A 26,150-nucleotide genomic window follows, 5' to 3' on the forward strand; every position below is an offset into this window, starting at 1 on the left:
CTCTGGTCTAGAGTCCAGGTCAAGTCACTGAGCCAGAGTCCAAGTCAAATCTCAAGTCACTGAGCTAGAGTCCAAGTCAAGTCTCAAGTCACTGAGCTAGAGTCCAAGTCAAATCTCAAGTCACTGAGCTAGAGTCCAAGTCAAGTCACTGAGCTAGAGTCCAAGTCAAGTTTCAAGTCACTGAGCCAGAGTCCAAGTCAAGTCACTGAGCTAGAGTCCAAGTCAAGTCTACAGTCCAATTGAGAAACGCGGTGCATTTCTCAGTTGTCTCTTTGTACTTTTGGGGAGGGTTCACACTCTCCTACAGTGTTATGTTACATACAGGTTAAGGGCAACTAGCACCTCCTTGTGGTTCCTTTAAAACTGCTGTCAGCTGAATGTTAATGCTGTATTGGTTAATTGTGATCACATGGGTAGGGCCATAGTTTTTGGATTAGTGTGGAAAATGTATGTGATTGATCTTTGTTTTATCCTCAGCATCCACCTGTATTGAACCCCGGAGAAGCTTTGATTGTGAGTTATATTACGTGTTTTGACTTTATAGATGAATATCGATGCATATGTTAATTATATGTTGTATAAATTCAGATTTGGTGAGATTTATAGATCATAAATTTTTTTAAATTTCAACACTGTCTGCTCTTAGTTTCACAGAGTTGTTGAAAAACACTGTAAGAAAGCAAGTTGATGAAGACAAACACGTAAACACTTTACTTCCACGTCTCCTCATCATTTAACCCTTTCAGTGTGTAAGACATCTGTTTAGCTATCTGTCACCTTGTGTAGAGCCACACATGCAGTGGACAGTTTTATCTTTACAGTCTAAGGAATGCGTTTCACAAATTCGTCTCTTTTCCGTAATGTAAATGCTCTGTATTTGTATAGCGCCTTTCTAGTCTTTGTGACCACTCAAACAGAAACTTACATTCACACACATTCATACACTGATGGAACAGCCAGTAAGATCTACATTAATGCCTTCTACTCTGCAAAGGTATTAAATGTAAATTTAAAGGCGCTATATAAATGTATAGCGCCTTTCTAGTGTTTGTGACCACTCAAAGCGCTTTTACACTAGATTGCATTCACCATTCACACAGTTAGCCGTAGTCCTCAAACAGAAACATTCATACACTGGTGAAATAGCCACCAGTTCTGGGTTCAGTATCTCGCCCAAGGACCTTGTAATAGTCCCCTATTCCGCCTTCAGGTACAGCTTTTAATGTGTTGGTAAACCTGCTTTATGTGTATTGGTTTTGCGTGTAAAAACGCACCTGTATATCAGAAGCCTGCGGTGTACCATGGATTGTTATAAGGACCTTTCTTCATGTATTTTTTCCCACTCATTATTGTTTTGCCACGGGGTAGGTTTTAAAAGGAGAGTGGGAAGTGACGTTTGAAGGGAACTCTGGAGTGCAACAGGTGGAGCGGTCGGAGTTTAGTGTAATGTTTGCCGGACGAACTCAACAGAGGAACAAAGCAACTCTGTTTGCCGGATTAAATGTTGGGGCTTTTCTGGACTGCGGCATCATCCCATTGGCTAAACAGACCGGGGCGAGGTTGCGTAAGTTAACTGTGGAGTATTATTGACTGCAGCGGCTCGCCATGCTTCACCTGCCATCTTTTCCTGGGAATAAACATTAGAACTGCTGGGACATTGGGGGTTTTGGAGGGTGAATTGAATGTATGTCGGAAATGGTGATAAAGTCTGTAATGTTTGTTTGATGTGTTGGAGCAACTAATATCTTTGAGTGCTGCCCGCCGTGGTCCACATAGAGATGTTGGATGACACGACGACCGCTGCATTCATCAATGCTTTACGGTGTTTCCTAGCCAACCGTGGAGCCGTCAGACATATCAGATCAGAACAGTAAGGAGTGTGCTTGGCTCAGTCCTTACTCACAGTGCTGGAAGATTGGACACTTCCTTAAGAACCTTCCTTTATGAAGCCATGTTCATTGTAAACAATCGCCCCCTTACTGTTGATAGTATCAGTGATCCCACAAGTATGGAGCCATTAACACCAAATCATCTGCTCACCATGAAATCCTCTGTTCCTCTGCCCCCGCCAGGTAACTTTGTTAAAGAAGACTTGTATGCCAAAAAACGTTGGAGACGGGTGCAATATCTGTCTGAGCAATTTTGGAATAGGTGGAAGAAAGAATACCTTGCCAATATCACTCTTAGGCAACGATGGCACGCTCCAAGGCGCAATGTGCAAGTCGGAGATATCGTCATTGTAAAGGAAGAAGAGCTGCCTCGTAATGAATGGAAACTTGCCAAGGTTCTTAAAGTACACGAGAATGATGATGGGCTGGTGCGAAGACTTACAATACAGATTGGAGAGCGGAAGTTAGGAAAGGGGGGGAACGCCTCAGCAAGCCATCCATCATTGAGCGACACATTCAGAAGTTCGTTATTCTCGTAGAAAGCAGCTAAAATTCTGCTGACCACATATGTCCTTTCTGTGTTGTTAAAGGAAGTTTATTTTTCTTCTCTCAGTTGATATTGTAACATTTAACTTTAATCTGGTGTATACTGTATATCATTAAATGGAGAGTTTAGTTTCAGATGTTTTATGAGTGACCTTGACAAATGCTTTGAAATAACCATTGATTTATTAGATTAATATGAATGTATAAAACACCAAGGTTGTATGATATGTTATTAATTAATCAAAGGTCATTTTGTAGCTGACGCTAAATCCAGCGTAAACCCGTTTCCATGACAACACCGGAAGTCGCTCGTTCGCGACCTTTACGACGATAAAGTCGTTTCGTAATGCAGTTATAATATGTGTTTACTTGTTGAATGTAATTCTGAGTAAAAGTGTGACTTAAAGCTGTGTTTACATTGCTCTTGTTAAATTTATGAAGAAGAGAAAGGTTTATCGCCAGTCACATGACTGTTACCCGGAAGTACTGAGGAAGGCGAACTTTTAAGCTCCCGTCTGTTGTTCTACAGCTGGTCTACAAGGCGAACACGGTAATTATTAAGTTAATTATTAAGCACTGTTTAATGTTGTTTACAGGAAAATGTGAGACACATTGTATCGGTCTGTATAAGAAATAAGAGAGTATATAAACGTTGTTTTGGTGGTGCTTGGTGCTTGAAACGGTTTTGTTTATCCTCTAGTTTTCACGCTGTCCATGATACTTCAGAGGAGAATAAATGTGAACGTGGACATCAGTAAGAGGCGTGGACTCTCTTTATGACCAGGGTAGCTAAAGATTGACCGTCTGAACCACAGCGCTGCTTGTGATTAGTATTATTGGGTGGACGTCTGAGCTAGCGTGCAGACTAACTTCGGTTGTTGGAAAAAAGAACTTGTGGATTAAGCAAATTAGGTTAAAACCAGAATAAGTGCAGCCAGGACAATGACTGCATGTCGAACACACAAAAAGAAAACTATGCACCTGTCGTTCAGTTATCAGCCTCACACACGTCCCTCTCCTTGACTATTGGCTTCATCTTGTCACACATCTGAAACTGCACTGAAAACACCTGTGAAGAGAAGAGATTTCACAGGTCTTCTATATATCTGTTGGGCCGCAGTGATATTTTAAAGTGTCAGTCACACATCAATTGTCTGTTGGGGAAACGTAGAAGACATGACTGCATGACTTATGCTGCTCTTTTGTCTCCGCTGAGGACTTCCTGAAATGAGCCTTCAGCCATGAATTGGTTCTACATAAAGCTGAATCCACAAGGGTTTAAATATACAGAATATGTTCTTTGACAAATTGTTCTGGGAGTTCAGCCATTCACTGAATATAAACAAGTTTTTCACTGTTCAAATTGCAATTAGGAATAATGTTTTACTGTGTATTTTAATGGACCGTTAGGGCTTCATCAGTACCAGGAAGCAGACGTCAGCAGTTAGAGGGCAGCTGAATATTAATCCATGATGGTGGCGCAAAACGGGAATATTTACAATGTTCACAGAGTGAATATATTTTGCTAAAAGCTCATTTAGTAGCTTTGTGATTGATGTGGATTTAGGTAAAAATGGTTGCCATGAGCTTTTAGCTGACCGTCATAGCTTTGGTGGAGGTGTGTAACATTGATAGGCTGGACATCATATTCAAAAACAATATTTTGCACAAAAATCACCCCAGTAGCTACGGTATCAGGGTCCTACATTAAAGAACCTAGCCTGCATATTAAAATTCTGAACATTGTATTATATTGTGAAATATCACAGTTAAAGCCTGTGAAGTGATAATGATAAATTAATTATAATAATAATAATAATAATCCTTATTTGTAGAGCACTTTTCAAAAACAAGTTACAAAGTGCTTTAACAAGTGTAAAGACAATAATACAAAAACAATAATACAAAAACAATACAAGATAAAAGCAAGAAAACATTGAAAAGACTAAAATAATTGTGTAATATACAGTTACATCTGAAATAATTTAAGGTGCAGCCTTGATGGTTTTATGTAACCAGCAGTGACCCCTGACCCTCAGTGACCCCTGACCCTCAGTGACCCCTGACCCTCAGTGACCCCTGACCTTCAGTGACCCCTGACCTTCAGTGACCCCTGTCCTCCTGTTGCAGGTGTGTCGGTGCTGCTGCTGTCTGGACTGACTGATTCTGCAGGTGAGCTGATGGAAGTGAAAACAATCACTGACACTAGGCCTGTCACAATTACTGTTAGAAGATATATTGTCCCCGAAATAATTATTGTGAGAAACAGTGTTATTGTAATTTGTAATAACAAAGAAACTGATTTTTTTACTCTGAATTGAAATGTCATAATAATGATTATAATAAATAAATAAATGAATAAATAAATAAATAACACCTTACAACCAAAACAACCTGCGCCAGGAGCCGAGAGCTTGGACCTTTTTTGGTCTGTATTAATTGTGTATTGTTATATATATATATAATATATACGATTCGGAGTCTTCAAAGGTGTTTTATTTTGAAAAACTGACCAGGTTCTGCTTGACTGCATATTCTCTGCAGAGTGGAATAACCAGAATAATTAAGGTCAGGTCCATATATTGTCCGATATTGTAATTATCGGGACAGGCCTCTCTGTCTGCCTCACTCTCTGTAAAAGGTTAATGGTCCATATTTGTAATATATATAGCAGAGGTCACTAATAGGCGGACCGCGGTCCGGATCCGGACCCAGCCGCCGTTCTCTCCGGACCGCCGACCTACAGCCCATTTATTATTGAGACTTACTACCTCGTGACGGAGCGTTTCTATTTTAACCCGCGCAGCTTTTCCAGCATTTACTGTACTGGTTTAGAGGACCAGGAAACTCACAGACCAATCGCATGTGCTCCAATCGTCTCATGTGACGCTGCTCAGCCAATCAAATCTGCGCATACCGATGCTTGCGAGTCGAGTCCGCGAGATTCACCAGAGACGTTTTGGAAACACACCCGAATTGAGGAGACGAAAATAAAAGAGATTTCACATGACTTTTAATCAAGAATGTACAGATTTTTACATGTACATTCCTCCCACGGGCAGTTCAAAACCAGAATATCTCATAGATCTCCAATATGCTAGCTGGAGCTCACGTTTCTCACTGAACAACAGAAAGTAGGAAAGTGGTAGCTCTGTAAGAGGAAATGAAAGAGAAGAGGAGGCTTTACAGCTGTTCAGTTGTGTGTTTATTATAAAATTGGTTAAGACTACACTTCATCACTTCAAGCTACACTTTTTATTACATTTTTTCTAAAATTAGGCACTTTAATTTACTTAAATTTAGAATTTATTATTTGAATAGTTATTATTTATTATCCCTCCAGTTTGATGTGAAAACTGACTGAAATATTATTTGATTTGACAGTCCGTTGTTGACTAAAAACATGTGTTGATACAACTATAGGTTATAGTACTGAATGATAATGCAAGTTCGTCGTTTTGATGTTCTGGACCTTTGCTTCAGGAAATTTTCTCTAACTAGACCTCTTTGAAATCTAACTGAATACCCCTGATTTATAATGTGATAACTTCAACTTGATGAAAGCAAACATTTATGTGGCCTAACAAACAGAGTCACCAGTGAAAGGTGCACTATTGGCCTAAATATCACTGGAAAATCCAAAATTCATTTGTAATTCAAAAACGAAAATAACGTCTGTCTGTTTCAAAACAAAAAACTATATAACCTAATTATATATTTAGTCTATATATAAATACATATTAAAGGTACATCATTTGACATTATCCTTATGCACAAAAGCAGTGCCTCGTTTACAAGGTGTGGCTTACCATAAACCAGGTACTAGCAGTGAAAAGCACATTATTAAGACATTTTCATTAGTTATTTTTGACGGATGCATTGCAGCCTTCAGCAATATTATTCATTCATTTTACTTCAGTCACAGATGCTGACACCCTGGATGACCTCTACAGTAATCTTAAAGTATTTCATACATTTCCATTATATGGTTACTGGCACTCGATGTGCCTTTCTTGATTATAAAGTAATATTCCACAGTGTTGTCCACCTTTAGTTGGCCTGCATTAAAACAACACGGGGCGCAGTGTCAAAGATGCGCTTTTTGTAGTCCATCTTCAGAACATTGTAGTTCCATCATGGCAGGACACGTCGCCTATAAAGAGCAGTCGGATTCTCTGAGCCCCGCGGTCGTCTTTTCCTGAATTTTCCTTCACATTTTTCCTTGACCTCATGACGTTTTCCATCGAGGTCAAAGAAAGCTGGTGAGGAAAGGACTTTCTTTCTTTTTATTTCGAGCACAGCCCTAGATTGACGGTAATTGGTTGTGAAATCCTGATCAGAGATGAGAAGGAAATGAAATCGCTCTCTCGTCAGCTACTTCCACTGGTTTCCTTATGTTGTCAAATCAGATGTATGCTGGCCCACATGGAGGTTGCTTCTGGGCCGGATGTGGCCCACAGGCTGCCAAGTGAATGGGGCTGCTAAAGGGTATATATACATATATAGGCCTAGATAATTATTATTAGGTTTCAGAATTGTATAATCCTTCCAAATTAAAGTCCCAGTTCACTGGACCAATAAGTGTATTGTGCACTGTTAATTCATGAAACAACAGGGAGAGGACACCACAATGTTTCTGATCAGCTGTTTCCTCTGTAGGTGTCTTGCTGGATATTACCATAACTCACAGAGACGGTAGCTGTTTGCCCGCTTGCAACACATTCCTAAATATTTTCTTCGAGGCTGATTTCTTTGCTCCTGCCGCATGGAACCAAACCAGTTAAAATGCCCAGCAGCCGGCTTCGGAGCCAAAAATGGAACTAACTGAAGTGCGATGATGGACATGCACTATTTCTAAAGAGCGATTTTCTCGGATTGAGCAGCACTTTGACTCTCTCCAATCAGATGTATCATTATTGTAAGAAGAAACCCGAGCACTCCGTGAAGCTCACACAACTTTAAAGAAAAAAGCAGAAAAAGTCTAGAAAGATCTTGAAGACCGCAGCAAAAGAAACAACATCTGTGTTCACGGACTGCCTGAAGGAAGATAAGGCTCTAATTCAATGTCATGGAAAAAGCTCGCCAGGCAGCTTTCTCTGCACACAATGCAATTCAGGTTTCAGTATTTTGCCCAAGAAATCCAGACTGGGAGAGGCAGGGATCGAACCACCCTCCTTCTGATAAGTGGACGACCCCCCTGTCTGTTTGTCTCTACTTCAGTTCAGTTGGTGTGACGCACATAAAATATATGGTCCCATTTTTTATATGTACTCCAGCACTTGCTGATGTTTTATTGTCAGTTTTGTGGACTTTCTGGGTGCAATACTCAGCAACTTCAGTAAGCGGCAGCAGGACGCTGGCAGCTGACCAGAACGCTGCTTTACGCTCTTGTTGACTCTGGGGCATTCTGCTACGAGGAGTCAATACAGCAGCAGTGTAACGTTATCCTGTCTGCTCATTTCACCTTTTATGAGGTTAGTGTCATGAATAAACACGAAGAAAAAACATAGGTGGTGCATGAATGTTTTAACGCATTTTAGATGACCTGTAAGTAGGTCGAGGAAGTTTTATTAGTCCTGTTTTATTATTTGTTGTGCCTCTAAACATAGGCTAGCACATGGGAAGTCAGAATTTACCAGTTCAAAGGTCAAAATTACAAAAGGAAGGCCTCCTTAATTCGGATTTCTGACTTGGTAAGTTGGGAGAACCGCACTACCCCAACTTTGTGATCCAAGATGGCTGTCGTGGTATCAACAGATAGTGAAAGCTGTAGTTTATACTGTTCTGGCACTTCTGTGTACTTGTCAGTCATAGAAATGTTCGTACACAAAGTGCTGTCCAACAGCTGTCTGTGGACGTGTTGCTACAGTCTTCAGTGAGAGTAAATACCACACAATGCTTTTTTTTAATCAACCGGCGTATCAATAGCTAACCTGGTTAGTTGTAAACAAACAGGTGGCCGAGCGAGGTTTTCCGACTTGTTAACTGGAACGCCGTCAACTCAGCTCCGACTTCTGAAGTAGATGGAACCCAGAATAAGTGGTGGCTAGATTAACTGGTTGTAATCCCAAATGTGTTGCAGTCATGGTTTCAGGATCCACTGACTGCAACCCAGGAAATATGTTCTGATACCTTTTGTTATAGCACAATTTAAGAAACAACAAGGTTACCAAAGTGCTTTACAGAGATAAAATATGTTTATGATAATAAAAACAAAACAAATAGCATCAACAATAACAGCGACAACAAAGACCACAGCAGCTCTCATGGTGAATTAAAAGCCAGGGAATAAAAATATGTTTTTAAACAGATTTAAAGGTGTGGAGGGTGGGCGCCACTTTAATGTGTGGAGGTAAGTCATTCCACAGTTTGGGGGCAACAGCTGAAAAAGTCCCGTGTCTTCAGCCTGGTCCTGGGCACGTTCAGCCGCAGCTGATCAGCAGACCTCAGTGACCTTGGCGGGGTGTAAGTGTGCAGGATCGATCAGCCGTCACCTCAACAGAATAAAGATGATTAACAGTGAGGTATCGCTCCAACAGAGCGGCCTCACTGGATCACACAGGGGCCGTCACAACAGTTTGTCATACTGTATTTAAACAGTCAGGGTGTTCAGGCTGAGTTACACTCTGCCTGAACGCAGCGTGGAGTCAGCTGTGGCCACGGTACTGTATGCTCAAGTTAACTGTATATGTGTCCCATATCACTCACTTATTTAGCAAACACACACACACAAGCTGGAAGCAGCGTGCAGAAACTAAAATCAGCTGAGAATGGTGTAGGCTATACGATGTAGGTACATGAGGTCACAGATGATGTGTGAGTAGGTTGAACAGAGATTACAAATAACATGTGAGTGAACCGTGTTACTGTAGCCAGACAATATAAAGCTGGACAACATATTTCAGAATTACTGGCTGTATAATTTCCTGACTGTCACTATTAAGACCCACCAAAATCAAATCCTTAACACAGGCAACACACCAGCTGTGGTGTAACAACACAAAACACACTTTCCACATGTTAACAGGGTTCATATGCAATGCAAGCTCAGGGTCGTGTTACATAGAGGGTAGAGACCATTTACTGTGACTAAAGAAGACAACAATAAAGATTAGTCACTGAATGTATTGATTGACAGTATGAAACTCAGCTAAGTCTGTGGCACACAGCAGGAGACAGTTAGCCCACTACTGTACGCTTTCAAATCATTTCATGACAACAACAACATATCTGACAGTAGAAATATGTTATCCAGCTTTATATTGTCTGGCCACAGTAACACGATTCACTCACATTTTATTTGTAATCAATGTTCAACCTGCTCCCACACCAGTAGTGAGCACAGACCGTGCTACATCGCAGTCCACATTCTGCGCTGACAATAGTTTCTGCACGCTGCTTCCAACTTGTGTGTGTGTGTGTTTGCAAAATGAGTGATTTTAGACATGAGCGATACAGCTGTTGTATCACAAGTTAACTTGAACATGTACTGGGGCCACAGCTGACTCCATGCTGTGTTCTGGCGGAGTGTAACTCAGCCTAAACATCTAGACCGTTTCACTTACAGGCTACATGACAAACTGTTCTCAGGTCAAATCGACGTCAGAGAAATAACGATACGGGGATGTGGCAATGACACGGTGAGCGTTTGTCGTGAGGTGCGATTCAAACATGGCAGCGCACAGCTAAACAAACATTTCATTAAACAAACAATCCTCCAATTTTAAGCCAATTAACAAATAATAGCAGTCAAACCTTCTTTTCACCAGTCCACCACTCATATTCTCACCTTGACTATTTTTTGGTTAGCAGCTCAATTATGACACTTTTCCAACACTCAGATTCACTATCAGTGATCATGCACCGCTTTCTATCACTCTTACTGAAAAAAGGGTCAACTAGGAGTTGGAGATTTAATGCATCATTGCTTAAAGACCTTCACATCACTTGTCTCAGATCGATCACTGTTATATTCATCTAAAGCTGCTTTTCCTCACGGAGCCTCCTGCTGCTTCTATCAGATGCAGTCGGTGTGATGGGCTGGATGTGCAGGCTTTCTTTTCCTCTGCTTCTGTAGAGTCTGTAGTGTAGTGACTCCTTTAAGCAGCCTCTTGCTGTCGTTTGGAGGAGTCTGAGACTCACCACTAAAGGAAGAAGCAGTCGCGGAGCAGCCAGGACAAAAAGAGTTCTTTAAGATTTATTGGTCCAAAGTTACCAAAATGATTCAGAAACTCCTGTCGTCCTTCCTCTCATGATGCTGCGCCTGAGCCATCTGATTTCCACTATTTTTATAGACAGTTGTTTCAGACAGTAAAAAGAAAATAGATCAGCTTGCTCTAAACAAAACCCATCCCTAGGTATAAATTAGTCTTGATAAGGGTTGGAAGGATCTTCCCCGTCTATCTGCAGGGGGACTCTGCATGTTGGCTTACAAAACGTGGGCAACACACTTTACCATGGTTGACCAGCACAGCTTATCATGGTAGCAGGCAGGTGCGGTGTGTTGGTAGCTTTTTTGTGTTATAATTTAATATTGATCTTAGTTGGGTCATGTCCTAGTGATAGTGTGGGATTTTATTGTCGGGAGAAAACAATGACATGCTATAATGAACCTTCGGAGTGGAGCAACTTCAAAACCGGAGGGAAACATTTTGGATATGGGAAGAATGTTGTAGCTGCTACGTTCGTGTCCCCAAGCCTGCTCATCTCCAGCAAGAAAGGTCAATTTAGGGGAGGAGGACAAGTAAATAGAGAAAATGTAATAGTTATGTTGTGCCTACTGTTATCTGGTGATGTTCACCAGTGTCCTGGTCCAATCCGTAACAACGATAAGGAGGACAGAAGTGAATTTTGTATCCAGCGTGAAATGTGCCTTAATACAGCAGAGTGCACTGGCAGATTCCACTTCGGCAGGCATCGCTTGATCTTTTAATGGAATCGAGAAATGAATATTCGGCGGTGAAGAAGGCAAGCATGGTGAGCATGGGTGACGATAACACCAAGGATGACATATGGAATGGGGAAACCTCGTCTGCGAGTGGACCTGCGCAAAGAATCGGACCTGGAGGTAATGAGGCGATTGGTGAAATGTTTGTGCAACATGATCTTGGATATAGATGCAAAGATGTGTCAATGCGGAAGAACACGTGTGGGACAAAACTACAAACAGACGCGTATCGACGGAGGTATGACACTTCATTTTTTCAAACGCTTCAATCAAAACCTAGAGGCTTACAAGGGTGACATTTAAATATAACAAGCATTGCCTCAAAGACTGATGAAGTGGAGAAACTCCTCACAGACTCAAACGTAGACTTTCTAGCCTTTCAGAAACTTGGTTAACACAAACATCCTCACATGCGCCGTTTGTTTTCCCAGGGTACAGTATATTTAGGAAAGACAGAAAGAAAGGAAAAGGTGGTGGGTTACTTATGTAAGAAAGAAAAGATTTATTTTAAGTCAACACACGACTGATTCTTCCTTTAGAATACCAAAGAAAGACTTGTCCAAATTTGATACAGAACTGAAAAACTGATTGGGATAGGTTAACTGGCAGAGAAGAAACAAATGTATTTTGTAAGGCTTTTATAGATACTGTCAACAATGTTAAGGATACGTTTATTAAGAAAATAGATGATAGACATAAAAATATAAACCTACCTTGGTTGACAGAACATATTTGGAATTTGATGAAGAAAAGAGACCATCTACTCAAAAAGGCATTCACTAGCAAGGACCACAATCAACGGGTATGATTAAATGATTTATTGAGTAACGAACAGAAGATGCATGAAGCTTGCAGTAGCTGAATAGACATTAGAAAGCGTTGTGGGGAAGCTGCAATAGGGAATATGAACTTCTGGACAGGTGGATGGTAGATCATTTATATAGATAATGAATAAAAGAGGGCCTAAAACTGAACCTTGAGCAACACCAGTAGGACAATCTAAGAATGCAGAGGTTGTTCCTTTAATTCTTGTACAATGTTGTCTATTACGCAAATATGAAGCCATCCATTCAATAGCATTTGCTGAGACATTATGAGCTGGTAATTTAGATAACAGCCCTTTATGATTGACTGTATCGAATGCCTTTCTATAAAGATGGCTCCTACCATCTCTCCTTTATCCAACATGCCTTTTAACTGTTCCACAAAATAACAGAGGGCTGTCTCTGTTGTTTCGGTCTAAACCCAAACTGCATTTCGTTCAAAGAATGATGATCCCAAGATCAGATGGTTAATTAGCTGTTTGGTCACAACTTTTTCAATTACCTTAGATGTTATAGGAAGGATACTAACTGGTCTGTAGTTGGCAATTTCAGAATGGTCTCCCCCCCTGAAAATTGGAGTGATAACTGCAGCTTTTAAACCCTCAGGGAACACAGCTTATCCAAAAGAGTTATTCATAAGCTGAGGAACTGAGGAACAAAAAGTTATAGCATTCCTCTTTATCAAGCAGGAATCCATCCCAAATATATCCTGAGCTGTTGAGTTCTTTAAACCTTTTAAAATATTCATAACTTCTTGTTCACAGACCTCTGTTAAAGAAAAACAGGGTAGGTAGTATGTGGTGGTATGATATTGATTTTCCTAATCCCAAATTAAATTAACTAAAGCATGAACAGAGTCTTTGAAAAACATATTAAAACACTGCAATTTCATTCTTCTCCTGTGTTAATATATTGTTGATCTTCATCTCATAAGACTTAATACTGTTACTTTTGAGAGAGGTTATTAATGTATTTCCAGAGTAAGTGATTATTTCCTTTAGCCTGTTTAACGAGTTCAATAAAGAAGTTTGCTTTCGCCTTCCTAAGTTAATTTACTACTTTGTTACGGTAGTCTTTAAAGAGACGCATATCAGAATCAATGCCAGATTTTAAGTGCATCCTGCATCCCTCCCTCCCAACCCTTTCTCTGTCCTGCCTCCTGATCTCCTTCCTCCTCTCCATGGGTTTATAGGGGGTCCGTCGAGCCCGGTGCTACGGCGGATTTCCCTATCGTAGCTTCCCCACAACGCTTTCTAATGTCTATTCAGCTACGATAGGGAAATCCGCCGTAGCACCGGGCTCGACGGACCCCCTATAAACCCATGGAGAGGAGGAAGGAGATCAGGAGGCAGGACAGAGAAAGGGTTGGGAGGGAGGGATGCAGGATGCACTTAAAATCTGGCATTGATTCTGATATGCGTCTCTTTAAAGACTACCGTAACAAAGTAGTAAATTAACTTAGGAAGGCGAAAGCAAACTTCTTTATTGAACTCGTTAAACAGGCTAAAGGAAATAATCACTTACTCTGGAAATACATTAATAACCTCTCTCAAAAGTAACAGTATTAAGTCTTATGAGATGAAGATCAACAATATATTAACACAGGAGAAGAATGAAATTGCAGTGTTTTAATATGTTTTTCAAAGACTCTGTTCATGCTTTAGTTAATTTAATTTGGGATTAGGAAAATCAATATCATACCACCACATACTACCTACCCTGTTTTTTCTTTAACAGAGGTCTGTGAACAAGAAGTTATGAATATTTTAAAAGGTTTAAAGAACTCAACAGCTCAGGATATATTTGGGATGGATTCCTGCTTGATAAAGAGGAATGCTATAACTTTTTGTTCCTCAGTTCCTCAGCTTATGAATAACTCTTTTGGATAAGCTGTGTTCCCTGAGGGTTTAAAAGCTGCAGTTATCACTCCAATTTTCAGGGGGGAGACCATTCTGAAATTGCCAACTACAGACCAGTTAGTATCCTTCCTATAACATCTAAGGTAATTGAAAAAGTTGTGACCAAACAGCTAATTAACCATCTGATCTTGGGATCATCATTCTTTGAACGAAATGCAGTTTGGGTTTAGACCGAAACAACAGAGACAGCCCTCTGTTATTTTGTGGAACAGTTAAAAGGCATGTTGGATAAAGGAGAGATGGTAGGAGCCATCTTTATAGAAAGGCATTCGATACAGTCAATCATAAAGGGCTGTTATCTAAATTACCAGCTCATAATGTCTCAGCAAATGCTATTGAATGGATGGCTTCATATTTGCGTAATAGACAACATTGTACAAGAATTAAAGGAACAACCTCTGCATTCTTAGATTGTCCTACTGGTGTTGCTCAAGGTTCAGTTTTAGGCCCTCTTTTATTCATTATCTATATAAATGATCTACCATCCACCTGTCCAGAAGTTCATATTCAAATGTATGCAGATGATACAGTTGTTTATGTCCAAGCTAAATTTTAACAGCAAGCTGCATCTCTACTCACAGGAGCTATGGAGAAAATTGCAGACTGGATGACATATTCCTGTTTGACACTAAATTTATCCAAGTCGGTTAGTATGCATTTCTCCATTACAGGAAGTAATTGCACTCCTCCTGAGATTAGTATTAAGGAGCAGCAAGTTAAAAATTTAGGTGTAATTATTGATAGTGGTCTAACCTTCAAAAAACATATTACAAAAATTTCAAAAACAGTAAAGTATAATCTGGCTCATTTCAGATTTATAAGAAATCAAATGAGTACAGATGCAGCAAAACTGTACATGCATGCAATGATACTGTCACATTTTTCATACTGTAGCACAACCTGGTCTCAAACAAGTAGTACATTAATGCAACCACTTCAGAGTCTGTATAAACAAGCATTGAAAGTCATGGATAAAAAGCCTAATTCTCATCATTATTGTAATATAGTCAAAAAAACATAACCTGTTGACTTTTGAAAACTTGCTGTTTATGTCCAATGTTGGGTTAGTATATAAGATCATTTATGACTTAGCACCACAACCTCTCAAACAGTATGTAACAATAAGCAGAGCGGGCTGAAGGTTAACAAGAGCTTCCTTTAGAGGGGACTGTTGTGTATATTTTGTTTGTAATATTTTGCACGCTATTCACACTTGCCCAGGGACTGCAGATGGGAATTAGCTTTTAGCTAAATCTGGTACAGTATTGTGCATTGTCCCCGTTAAATAAATAAAACGGACATGCACAAGAGACTATGAGATCCTGGTGGGATCTTTTAGACACTTTTATTTACCCTGCAAATGTGGGCAGCTCACAATTATTTTAGTGCATTCAGCTGAGTGCATATCTGACAGTTTGAACACCGTGCTCTGAAGATCAGCTGATCAACCTGTGTTTATTCTTGGACTTTAATATACTGTCTTTAACAATACGTCTCCCAATGTTACAACAATATGTTAACTGTCCAACCCGCTAATCACGCATTCTTGACTTATGTTATGGCAATATCGAGGATGCATATAAGGCAATCTGCAGACCTCCCATTGGTAAATCAGACCATAATGTCATTCATTTATTGCTGAAGTACAGACAACGCATGAAAAGGGAAAAGCCCATTGTCAAGACAATTAAGGTGTGGGACAGAGAGAGTGAGGACAAGCTAAGGAGCTGTTTTGAAACCACAGATTGGGACATTTCCTTTGTCTCATGCAGAGACCCACACTTGAGCATCATTGGTGACAATAAACACCGCCTCCATAGTGAGTTTGAGCTGCTCCCTTCAGGACAGATACAGAGTACCTCTGGCAAAAAGGAATATTTATAAGCTATCTTTTATAGTGCAATAAATGTAATGAATAAACTGCACTAATTGGTATTTTTCTGTACAGAAAGTAGATTGTACACAGTGTGTATGGGTTAATCTGCAGTGGTGGGATGTGATATGATGTTTATATGTGTCCATGTTTGTATAGTGATGTTTATATAGGTCTGGTGAGACCAAAGACAATTTTCCAGCCTTGGCAAACCTACTTGTCAACAAAGCTGACTGTGATTCTTGTTCTCCTCCGTCAGCCTCCTCTCTGTCTGTGCTCAGACTCTGCTGCCATCTAGTGGTCTTCTGTCCGTACTGCGTCTCTACTGGTCTGATGCTGTCCATCTGCTGCGGCAGGAAGACGGGAAACCGAGCGGCCGTCTCCACGGAGATGACCCGGCGGGTCGGAGGAAGCGATGACATCGCTGCTGATGTCACCGCTGAGCACGCCTTCTGAGCTGTGAACACAGTGACAGCAGCTGTCTTTAACGTGGACATGAGAGTTTCTACCATCTGCTCTTATGGAGACGCTGCTGGAGAGCTTTGTCTGACACGTTGCTCCAGAAGTTTGCTTTCTTTACTCTTTTTATTCTCTTCTATCTCAAAGTGTTTCTGGCTGTGTAGGTTTTTAAGCTTTGGCAAATAAAAACAAAGTATCCCAAAGGTCTCGAACCAATCAGCTGCCTTTATGGCCTGAAACAGAGCCCCAACCTGAGCATCTGAAGGGGAGGACCTTGAGATACTTGTTCAGCCAGTGAAAATCTAGAATTGGGCGGGACCTCCAGTCCTCTTGGGTATGAGGAAATAACTGGAGTAAGAACTCCTGTCTCATTTCCTCTGGAGACAGAGGTCATATTGCACCTTTTCTTAGTAAGACTCATCTCCCTCATCATAAGCTTCCACCTGCCCAGAGGAGCCAGAGCTGCCGGTCTGATCTAGATCATCTGAGGCAGCAAGAGACACAGCATCAGGATCTGGAGGCAAACATGGAGGAGGCCGGTGTGGCGGATCTTACACATATCCTCCTCCTGCCTCTGCATTAGGTCCACCCTGGGGTAACAGAACTGGTCCTGATAGAGAACCAACAACAGAAACCCACATGTAGCAAATTAACACAAAAACACAGACTTCAAAAACTTTGGCAAATCGCACTGTATTTTCGTGGACAATATTTTACACAACACAAATGTAAATATATATGTTTTGGGTAGTGAAATATTTGTGTATATATATTTTTTCAAAGATCTCCGCAGCACACACAAAACTTTACAAATGCATAAAAAGTAAATTACAAATGTAACATGACCCACAAAGTGACAGAAAGCAATCTGCAAATCCCCAAAACTGTTTTGTGTGTAGAAGTCACTCACTGTTTTCTGTGGGTTAAAAACAATAAAGTCCAATAAAATCTTCCATCGAAAACTAAATTGTTGTACAGTTGTTTGGGAGTCCTGCTCAAAAACAGCAGCAAAACTTTTATTTGAACAATTTCACACACTAGGATGGTGCATGTTTATTTGTATCTGCAGGCTGTGATATTATTTGTTTTACAACTGGTAATATGTCCATTAATGGACCCCATAGAACATGTTTAAATGTCAATATATCTTCTGGATTGGTTTGCTGTATTGAGCTGAATGTCTGCATGCTCGGTGCTCTGCATTTTTACAGTCGAGCTACAAAATGTTGGAGCGTCTGTTCCTGGAAAGGCTTTTATTTTGAAGGCGCGGCAGCTTCCTGTTGAATCTAAACTTGTCTTTGTGCGTCAGAAGCAGTAGCAGCAGCAGGGCTACAGTACATATTCACACTATACAAGTGTTTTACAATCTCAGTAACCCTCTTTAAAGCTTAGTGAAACTTAAAATGCAGATTTGTGTGAACTGTACACATGTTGTTTGTGTTGCTGTGGTCTGCCTCCGTCCCCAGATTGGTCACTCACATCATAGCCCTGTTGTTTTTGTTCTGATTATTCTTCTTTCTTTCTTTTTTTTGTTTTCTTTTTTTTTCTCGGCTAAAAGTGTTTGGGCAGCAAAAACTGATGTATGAAAACTCACCAAAATTGGCACGTAGGTTGCAAATTCCACTCACTACTCAGGTAAAAGAAAAGGCCCTCATAGACCTCATGGTGGCGCTATAACAATCAACTTTGCGTTTTTGCAATTATCTTGAAAACGGCTTCATTTAGAGTCGACCTTCTATTGTCATTTTCATCTCTGGACTCATCTGCATCTTTGCTCCATCTTCTGCTCTAAAAATGTCGAATCATACAACTTTATATCACTTTTCTCTAAAACCTATTTTTGCCAACTCGTCCCAGACAGTGTCACCAATCGACCTTTGGCAGGATCGTGTACGGACGTCGCTGATCTAAAGTTATCAAAAGATTTTTAATCAATTCTTTTTTTTCATACATTTTTACTTTTTTGTATAAAGGTACCATTTTACATAAATGCCCGCAAATTAAAATTGGCTTAAGTTATTGTAACCAAACTCGACGCGTCTGTCCAGATGCTCGGGCCGAGCTTCGCTGAGCAGTCCTGGGATATTATTCCACCAGGTGGCGCTAGACTTGCAAAAAGTTTATACCTCGTAATTTGCTGCATGGATTCGTATGAAATTTCGAAATTCTGAATTTTTTTCAGCACATCCACTGATTTGTGACTAACGTTTGCTTCACTGCAACCTGTAGTCAATTCAGAAGTCACTCTATATTTTTCAGAATATGCTAATTCAATTAACATCTATATCTCCACAAGTCTTTCTTCAAATGCTACCAAACTCGACAGAGTCGTTCTCCTGATGGCCGATATCAAGTGTCTCAAAGGGTTTTCAGATCGGTCCAACGGTGAGTCTGCAGAGATATTCAGTATCTTGCTGTAACTTGTACAGTAAACACAAAATTTTCTTTTTAACTCAGTTTTGGATCAAATGTCACCAAAACAAAATTCACAACACACCCAAAACCAGCAGAATGATGTGTGATTTTTTTTAGATTTTTTTCACCAACATCTTGACAGTTGTAAGCGTTTTAAGTTTAAACTGACAAAACTATCCGGCTGTGGCACATGTGACGTCACGAAGGTGATTAACTGCAGCCTCTCACCAGCAGCTCAGTCAGTAAGTCACCTACTCTTGAGATCTGCAGGTCCAGGGTTCAAACCCTCAGGTGACCCAGTCAGACTTGCTGACAATAAGGGTTGTTCAGATCTTAGTGAATCCACGGTCTTCATTTGGACACTTAATATTTTTCTCTGCCCAAAAGTGTTTGTGCAGCTTAAACTTTAAACCTTGTAAACACAAAATGTGTCAGGTGTGTTGAACATGTGCAGTCAGGTACATATAATGACTCTGATCTCAAGGTGAGGCTGTAAAAATCAAGTTTCCACAGTTATCTGAAAGTCCAAATTCTGTCATCACTTTAATCTCTTAAGTCTTCTGTGTCTGTTCTTCTCCTCGGAAAAAGTCAAATGTTGCATTTTTTTTACTTGCTTGGATCCCGATCGTTGCCACTCGCAGCTTTATTTTAGGCTATTTCCTTTCAAGTCACATCTCATAGTGACTGTGGCGAATATGATTGTAGAAGTGAGCACTATAATATAGCCACATACAAAAAAAGATATGAAAGTAAATGTAGGCTACTTTTTCTGCAAGATCGTGTGAAGCTGGGTTCGAACTGACTAGAGCAAAAACAATTCCTCATTGAGGTGCGTTGCTTTACTAGCGAGCCACTTAAACCCTCAGGATTCTCCTATTTCCAGTCAACTACTGATTAAGTACGTCAGCATCTGGGTAGCATTTTGTTTTTATCTGATCTGAAGCAGCTGGTTACTTCAGCAATCTAAGAAAATACCCGAACATGTTTACCGAGGGTTTTTTCTCGAGGCTTCAGCCTGGGTGCGAACTACAGGGGAGCTTTGGCTCCTCAGGTCATGAGCTCCCCTGAAAACATGATTTGTGATATTTTGGGAGTCTCTAAAATATTGACACTATGCTAATTTTGCCATTCATTTTTATTTTTCTGTATCACCATGAATCATGCATAAGTCTGGAGTGTGGCTTCATCCAGCTAGAGGGAATGATCGCAGACTGTCCACAGGGCGGCCGGTCGCTCCCGCTTCCTCCTCGCCAGCGTCCCACTTCCTTTACAGTAGATATACAATGGGTTCCCGATTTCACACATGATCTATGTGCTTCTGCAAGCTGGAGGCTCACTGCAGCACTGTCAGAATAGCACTAGTTATTTTTGTCAGTGTCGGAGAGCAGAGGCCTATGTTACCCATGATCCTCAGCCACCATTGCTATGGAGACAAGGCCAGTCCAATTTGTCTTACCTGTGATTTATTTCAAATTCAGAATTTTGTAGTGGAGTTCTGTAAATTCTAAGTAAAGGTGCTGCAGGGCTTCCTGTCATACCTCCTTTAGCACAGGGGACACTGGAGGTAACACTGTCCCACAATACCTTGCTGCAGCAACATTTTGTTTCATCACAACTGACTGCGTAACGGGGCGGCTGTGGCTCAGGTGGTAGAACTGGTTGCACGGTATTTGGAAGGGAGGTGGTTCAATCCAAAATCAGGGGCGGCTGTGGCTGTGGCTCAGGAGGTAGAGCGGGTTGGCCGTTAATTGGAAGGTCGGCGGTTCAATGCCTGGCTCCCCCTGGTTGCGTGTCGAAGTGTCCTTGGGCAAGATACTGAACCCCGAATTGCCCCTGGCGGCTGTTCCGCCAGTGTATGAATGAGTGTGAATGTTAGTTTCCGTTTGAGCACTTAGGCTCAGTGTATGAATGTGAGTGACTGGTGAATGCAGATGTAGTGTAAAAGCACTTTGAGTGGTCGAAAAGACTAGAAAGGCGCTATACAAGTACGGAGCATTTACCCTCCACCTTGTTTTGGTGTATGGTATTGAAATTGAACATTTCGTGGGGTTCCCACAGAATCCCTCTTTGTCCGACCACTGTTTGATAACTTTTGAGTTTGTATTGCTGAACTACTCGCCATTGGGCAAAAATTTCTATACAAGATGTCTGTCTGATAGAGCTGTAGCTAAATTTAAGGATGCGATTCCATCAGCTCTAAATTCATTATCAAGTCACAAAGTAACGGAGGACTCCTATGCTAATTTCAGTCCCTCCCAAATCGATCATCATGTTGATAGTGCTGCAGGCTCGCTGCGAATGACACTCGACTCTGTAGCCCCTCTAAAAAAGAAAATACTAAAACAAAGACGGTTAGCTCCATGCTATAATACTGAAACTCGCAAATTAAAGCAAATATCACGGAAACTTGAGAGGAATTGGCGTTCCACCAAAGTGGAAAATTCTCGTTTAATTTGGCAAGATAGTCTTAAAACTTATAGGAAGGCCCTCCGTAATGCCAGAGCAGCGTACTACTCGTCATTAATAGAGGAAAATAGGAACAACCCCAGGTTTCTTTTCAGCACTGTAGCCAGGCTGACAGAGAGTCACAGCTCTATTGAGCCAAGTATTCCCATAGCTCTCAGTAGTTACGACTTCATGAGCTTCTTTAATAATAAAATTCTAGCTATTGGAGACAAAATTCACCAAGACCTGCCCTCAACTGGCACCAACTTATCTCTAAACTCAGGAACCTTAGAAACAGCTGTAGTACTAGATACATGTTTAGACTGTTTTGCTTCCCTCAATCTTTACCAACTAACTTCAATAATTTCTTCATCTAAACCATCAACCTGCCTCTTAGACCCCATCCCGACCAGGCTGCTTAAAGATGTTCTACCCTTAGTCAGCACTTCTATACTAGATATGATCAATCTATCTTTATCAACAGGCTATGTACCACAGTACTTTAAAGTAGCTGTAATTAAACCTCTTCTGAAAAAGCCCAAACTTGATCCGGATGTTTTAGCCAACTATAGACCTATATCTAACCTTCCATTTCTCTCTAAGGTTCTGGAGAAAGCAGTTGCTAAACAGCTGTGTGACTTTCTACAGAGCAATAGTTTATTTGAGGATTTTCAGTCAGGATTTAGAGCTCATCATAGCACAGAGACAGCACTGGTGAAAATTACTAACGACCTCCTTATTGCATCAGACAAAGGACTTGTCTCTGCACTGGTTTTATTAGATCTTAGTGCTGCATTTGATACCATTGACCATCAGATCCTATTGCAGAGACTGGAATATTTCATTGGCATTAAAGGAACCGCTCTAAGCTGGTTTAAGTCCTATTTATCAGATCGATTTCAGTTTGTACATGTTAACGATGAGTCCTCCATGCACGCCAAAGTTACTCATGGAGTTCCTCAAGGATCTGTCCTCGGACCAATCCTCTTCACTTTATATATGCTTCCTTTAGGCAATATTATCAGGAACTATTCCATAAGCTTTCATTGTTATGCAGATGATACTCAGTTATATCTATCGATCAAACCAGATGAAACTCATCAGTGTCTCCAGTCAGTTTCACTGGACCTGTCGCTGTGTGTTTCCTGGACAAACATCACGTCAACACTTTTCAGCTTCATCAGCTCATATAGCTGCATCCTCTTCCTGATGTCCGCAGCTCCATTTAAATTCAACGAAGCAACTTTAAATCACTCATTGAAGAAAAAGAAAACCTTTAGTTTGATTCCATCTTCTTCATTAAGTTCATGTCTGATGTTCTCAACCTGTAAACCTCCTGCTCAGTTAAACCCTCTCTTCCTTTGGCCCTCAGCTGTGACTTGACTGAGTTAAGAAAAGCCTCTTTGTCTGGAAAGAAACTTTCAGCTTTTACCCCTTTTACGTTCTTTGTTTTCTGTAGAAACAGTTTGATTTTCTCAACCCCATAAATCTGTTCGTTCAGCTCTCCTGGTGTTATTTTGTTCAGTGAGACATCTAAACGGCCTTCCAGACTGGAGTCATACTCCGCCATCGACTCCTTCACAGTCTGCTTCTGTTTGTCTTTGCTGACTGTAACCTTCTTTGCTTTTGAGCCTTTACTGTCAATTTCACTAATTCGTCCCTTTTTTCCAGCTTCCTTCTGCCCTGATGTTCCCTCTCCAGCAGTCTGACCAGATTCAGCACCAGCAGGTTTTTCTGGACACACTCGGATCACATGACCCTCCTTTCCACAGCCTAAACACTTCATAACGTCTGACGTGGCAAACAGAACATAATGAAACCCATCAATTTTCAGCCGAAAAGACAAGTTCAACTCTTCACCCAGGTCAGTAGTCACAGTACCGTCAGGGAGGCAGAGACAGACCATTTGTTTGGTCTGAGGTTAAAAAAGAAAGAGGTGGGAGCATCTATGTCTCTTACGCTGGTGAACCGTAACCTGACCAAAGCCCCTTTAACTCTTTCGTGTAAAAAATAACCTAATTCCTATTTTATTTGCCTGTGTCTGTCTGTGCTGTTGTGAGTGTGTAGACTGTTTTCCAAATCCAAATCTCTTTTTCTAAGCCAGTAAGAGATGCTTTTAGTGGTTAAGTGACTAAATGATTGTCAGTGAAACCTACTGGATAAATGTAACTGTTCAATAACCTGATGAGAAAACTTTGTGATATGTAAAGCCTTTCGAGGTGCTTTAAATGCCAGAGGTATGGACATGTTGCAGCTGCTTGTAGAGGAAGTAGAAGATGTAGGAAATGTGGAGGTGAACATGAGAGTGTAAGGAGAAGCTGATAAAGTGTGGTTCCTGCACTGGAGGGCACATTGCTAGAAATCGTGCAGCAGTTTTGGGAGACTAACAAATGGGTGTCTTATGCTGAGGCTGTTAAAAAGGTTGCAATAAGTGGTGAGGTGGGGGACAGAGGGAGGAGAGAAGGGGAATGCCCTCCGCCAGCCTTCAGTGGTGGTGAGTAAGATGGAATTCCTGGCTTTCATTGTGGAAATAATGTGTGACATGAAGCAGAATAAGAACAATTCAGATGTTGTAAGAAGTGTGGTGAAGGCTGCTGAGAGGAGTCCTGGGGTTGTAGGGATTGAGCCAGCTACCCTCCAAGAAAGAATAATGGAAACCAAATGGAAGCTGACGAGGGTGATGAGGTTGATAGTCTGTTAATGTTTTGCATCCTGCAGTGCAATGCCAGAAGTTTGGTAGCTAATGGACAGGAATTAAAGAAGTTTGTGGATGGTCTCAAAGAAAAGCCACAGCTAATATGCATACAGGAGACATGGCTGAAACCGACCGAGATTTTGTGATACCAGGTTACATTTGTTTACGTACGGACAGAAATACATCTGGAGGGGGGAGTGAAATTTTTGTTAAAAAAGGTGTTCAGTTTAGGCAAGTAAATGTAACCTCAGGACATGAATGTGTAGAAATTGAGGTATGGTGCTCAGCAGGTAGGGTTTCATTGATTAACGTCTACACTCCTTGTCTGTGGCTAGAAATAGATAAGTTAGATGAAATAATGGATCAGGTGGGACCTCCAGTGGTGTGGACAGGAGATTTTAATGCTCACAATCCTCTTTGGGACAGAAATGGGGCTTTAATAGAAGAGTTTATAGATAAACATAATTTGGTGGTGTTAAATGATGGAGGACCAACTATGTTACAGGTGAATAGTGGGAGGCTGTCATGTATTGATTTAATCTTTGTGTCAGGTGAGGGAGTGATGACTTCCCTATTTTAAGTAAATTTGACAGTGTTTTACAGGTGGGGAAGGAGAGAGCGGAGAGGGGGTTTAATTTTCCAAAAGCAGATTGGGACAAATTCAGAGAACAGCTGGCAGCAAGCTTAGGAGATGTAGTTAGCCAAGGTAGCAGTGATGAGTGGAGTAATTCTTTTTGTGAGGTTGTGAGGAAAGCAGCAGAACAAGTCATTAAAATTAAGGGTAAGAGGACAGAAAGAAAAGTAGTGCTGTGGGGGAACCAGGCTTGTGACGAGGCTGTGCGGGTTAGAAATAGCGCTTACAGGCAGCTTCGCAGATGTCCTGTGGTACTTTAGGTTCTGAGACTACTGTTAAACAGATTTGGAAGGTGATTCATCAGATGGCGGGAATTAATAGAGGTTTCTCTATTGCTGTTCTGTTAGAAGGGAGCAATGAAGTGGTAATTAATAAGGACAAGACTGATCTGTTGGTTCGGAGTTTCCAGCAAGTGCACAGTGGTAGGAATGTTGGTAGAGAAGGTTTGATTAGGAGGGAGCTAATGCTTGAGCAGGAAGGGCACAAACCTGATAGGAATAATGACAATAGTGATTTAATCGATATGTTCTTTCCCACGCATGAAGTACAGAGGGCAATAAGACGAGGGCGGCACACTGCTCCTGGGAGAGAGGGATGGGATATGAGATCTTTCAGCATTTGGATGTCTTTGCATTGGAGGAGGGACTGGCCTTGATAAATACAGTGTAGGAGGAAGGATCGATTCCAGCTGAATGGAAACATGCAGTTACTGTGATCAAGGATCATATAGGCCAGTTGAACTCACCGCTCTTATCTGTAAGATTATGGAAAGGATGGTTACTGACAGGTTGGTATACAGATTAAAAGAATGGTTTTTTCTCTACATATCAGAATGGCTTCAAACTTGGTCGTGGATCTATGGACTTTAGTGTTGGACAACGTAATCAAGAAAGCCCTTGTAAATAAAGAGGTGGCTTATGATATGCTGTGGAAAGAAGGAGCAGTCATTAAGCTGTATGGAGTATTCAGATAAGACCCTGTGGTTGTAGATATTAGGACTCCGCAGGGTTGTGTCATCAGTCCAGTCCTGTTCAATGTAATGGTTAATAATATGTTTGATGAGGTAGGAAGTGGATTTCAGCCTTGTTTGTCTGCAGATGATGGAGCAATGTGGAAAAGAGGCCGTAATACTGGGTACTTATTGAAACAGATGCAGGGTGCTTTGGATAAGGTGCAGGGTGGGAGTGAGAAGTGGGCCTTTAGGTTATCGTTGACAAAAACAAAGTATATGTTTTTTGGCAGGAAGAGGATCATAGACAGTCAGGGTCTTAAGTTATATGGAGAACCTCTTGAGAGAGTCAGGGTTTCAAGTTCCTTGGTGTCTGGATGGATGAAAAGTCAACGTATAAAGAACATGTATGTAGAATGGTAAACAAGTGTGGAAAGGTTATTAATATTATGAGGAAGCTGATGCTGATGATTTATAAAGCTATGACGAGATCAGTTTTTGATTACGGGTGTCTTGCATACGGAGCGGCAACTAGGTCCAAGCTTAATAAATTAG

At 40.9% G+C, this 26,150-nt stretch overlaps 1 long non-coding RNA gene across 1 annotated transcript; it reads left to right on the forward strand.

Annotated features, from left to right (window-relative positions):
* The first annotated feature begins 2,670 nt into the window (after positions 1-2,670).
* On the forward strand, positions 2,671-16,660 carry LOC119912436. Its single transcript, XR_005446152.1, has 3 exons — positions 2,671-2,985; positions 4,566-4,607; positions 16,258-16,660. It is a non-coding gene; the product is annotated as an uncharacterized LOC119912436 (long non-coding RNA).
* The last annotated feature ends 9,490 nt before the right edge of the window (positions 16,661-26,150 follow it).

This window comes from Micropterus salmoides, unplaced genomic scaffold (assembly GCF_014851395.1).
Source record: "Micropterus salmoides isolate LMB-PRFRI ecotype aquatic unplaced genomic scaffold, ASM1485139v1 Ms_hic_scaffold_2, whole genome shotgun sequence".
Lineage (NCBI taxonomy): Eukaryota > Metazoa > Chordata > Actinopteri > Centrarchiformes > Centrarchidae > Micropterus > Micropterus salmoides.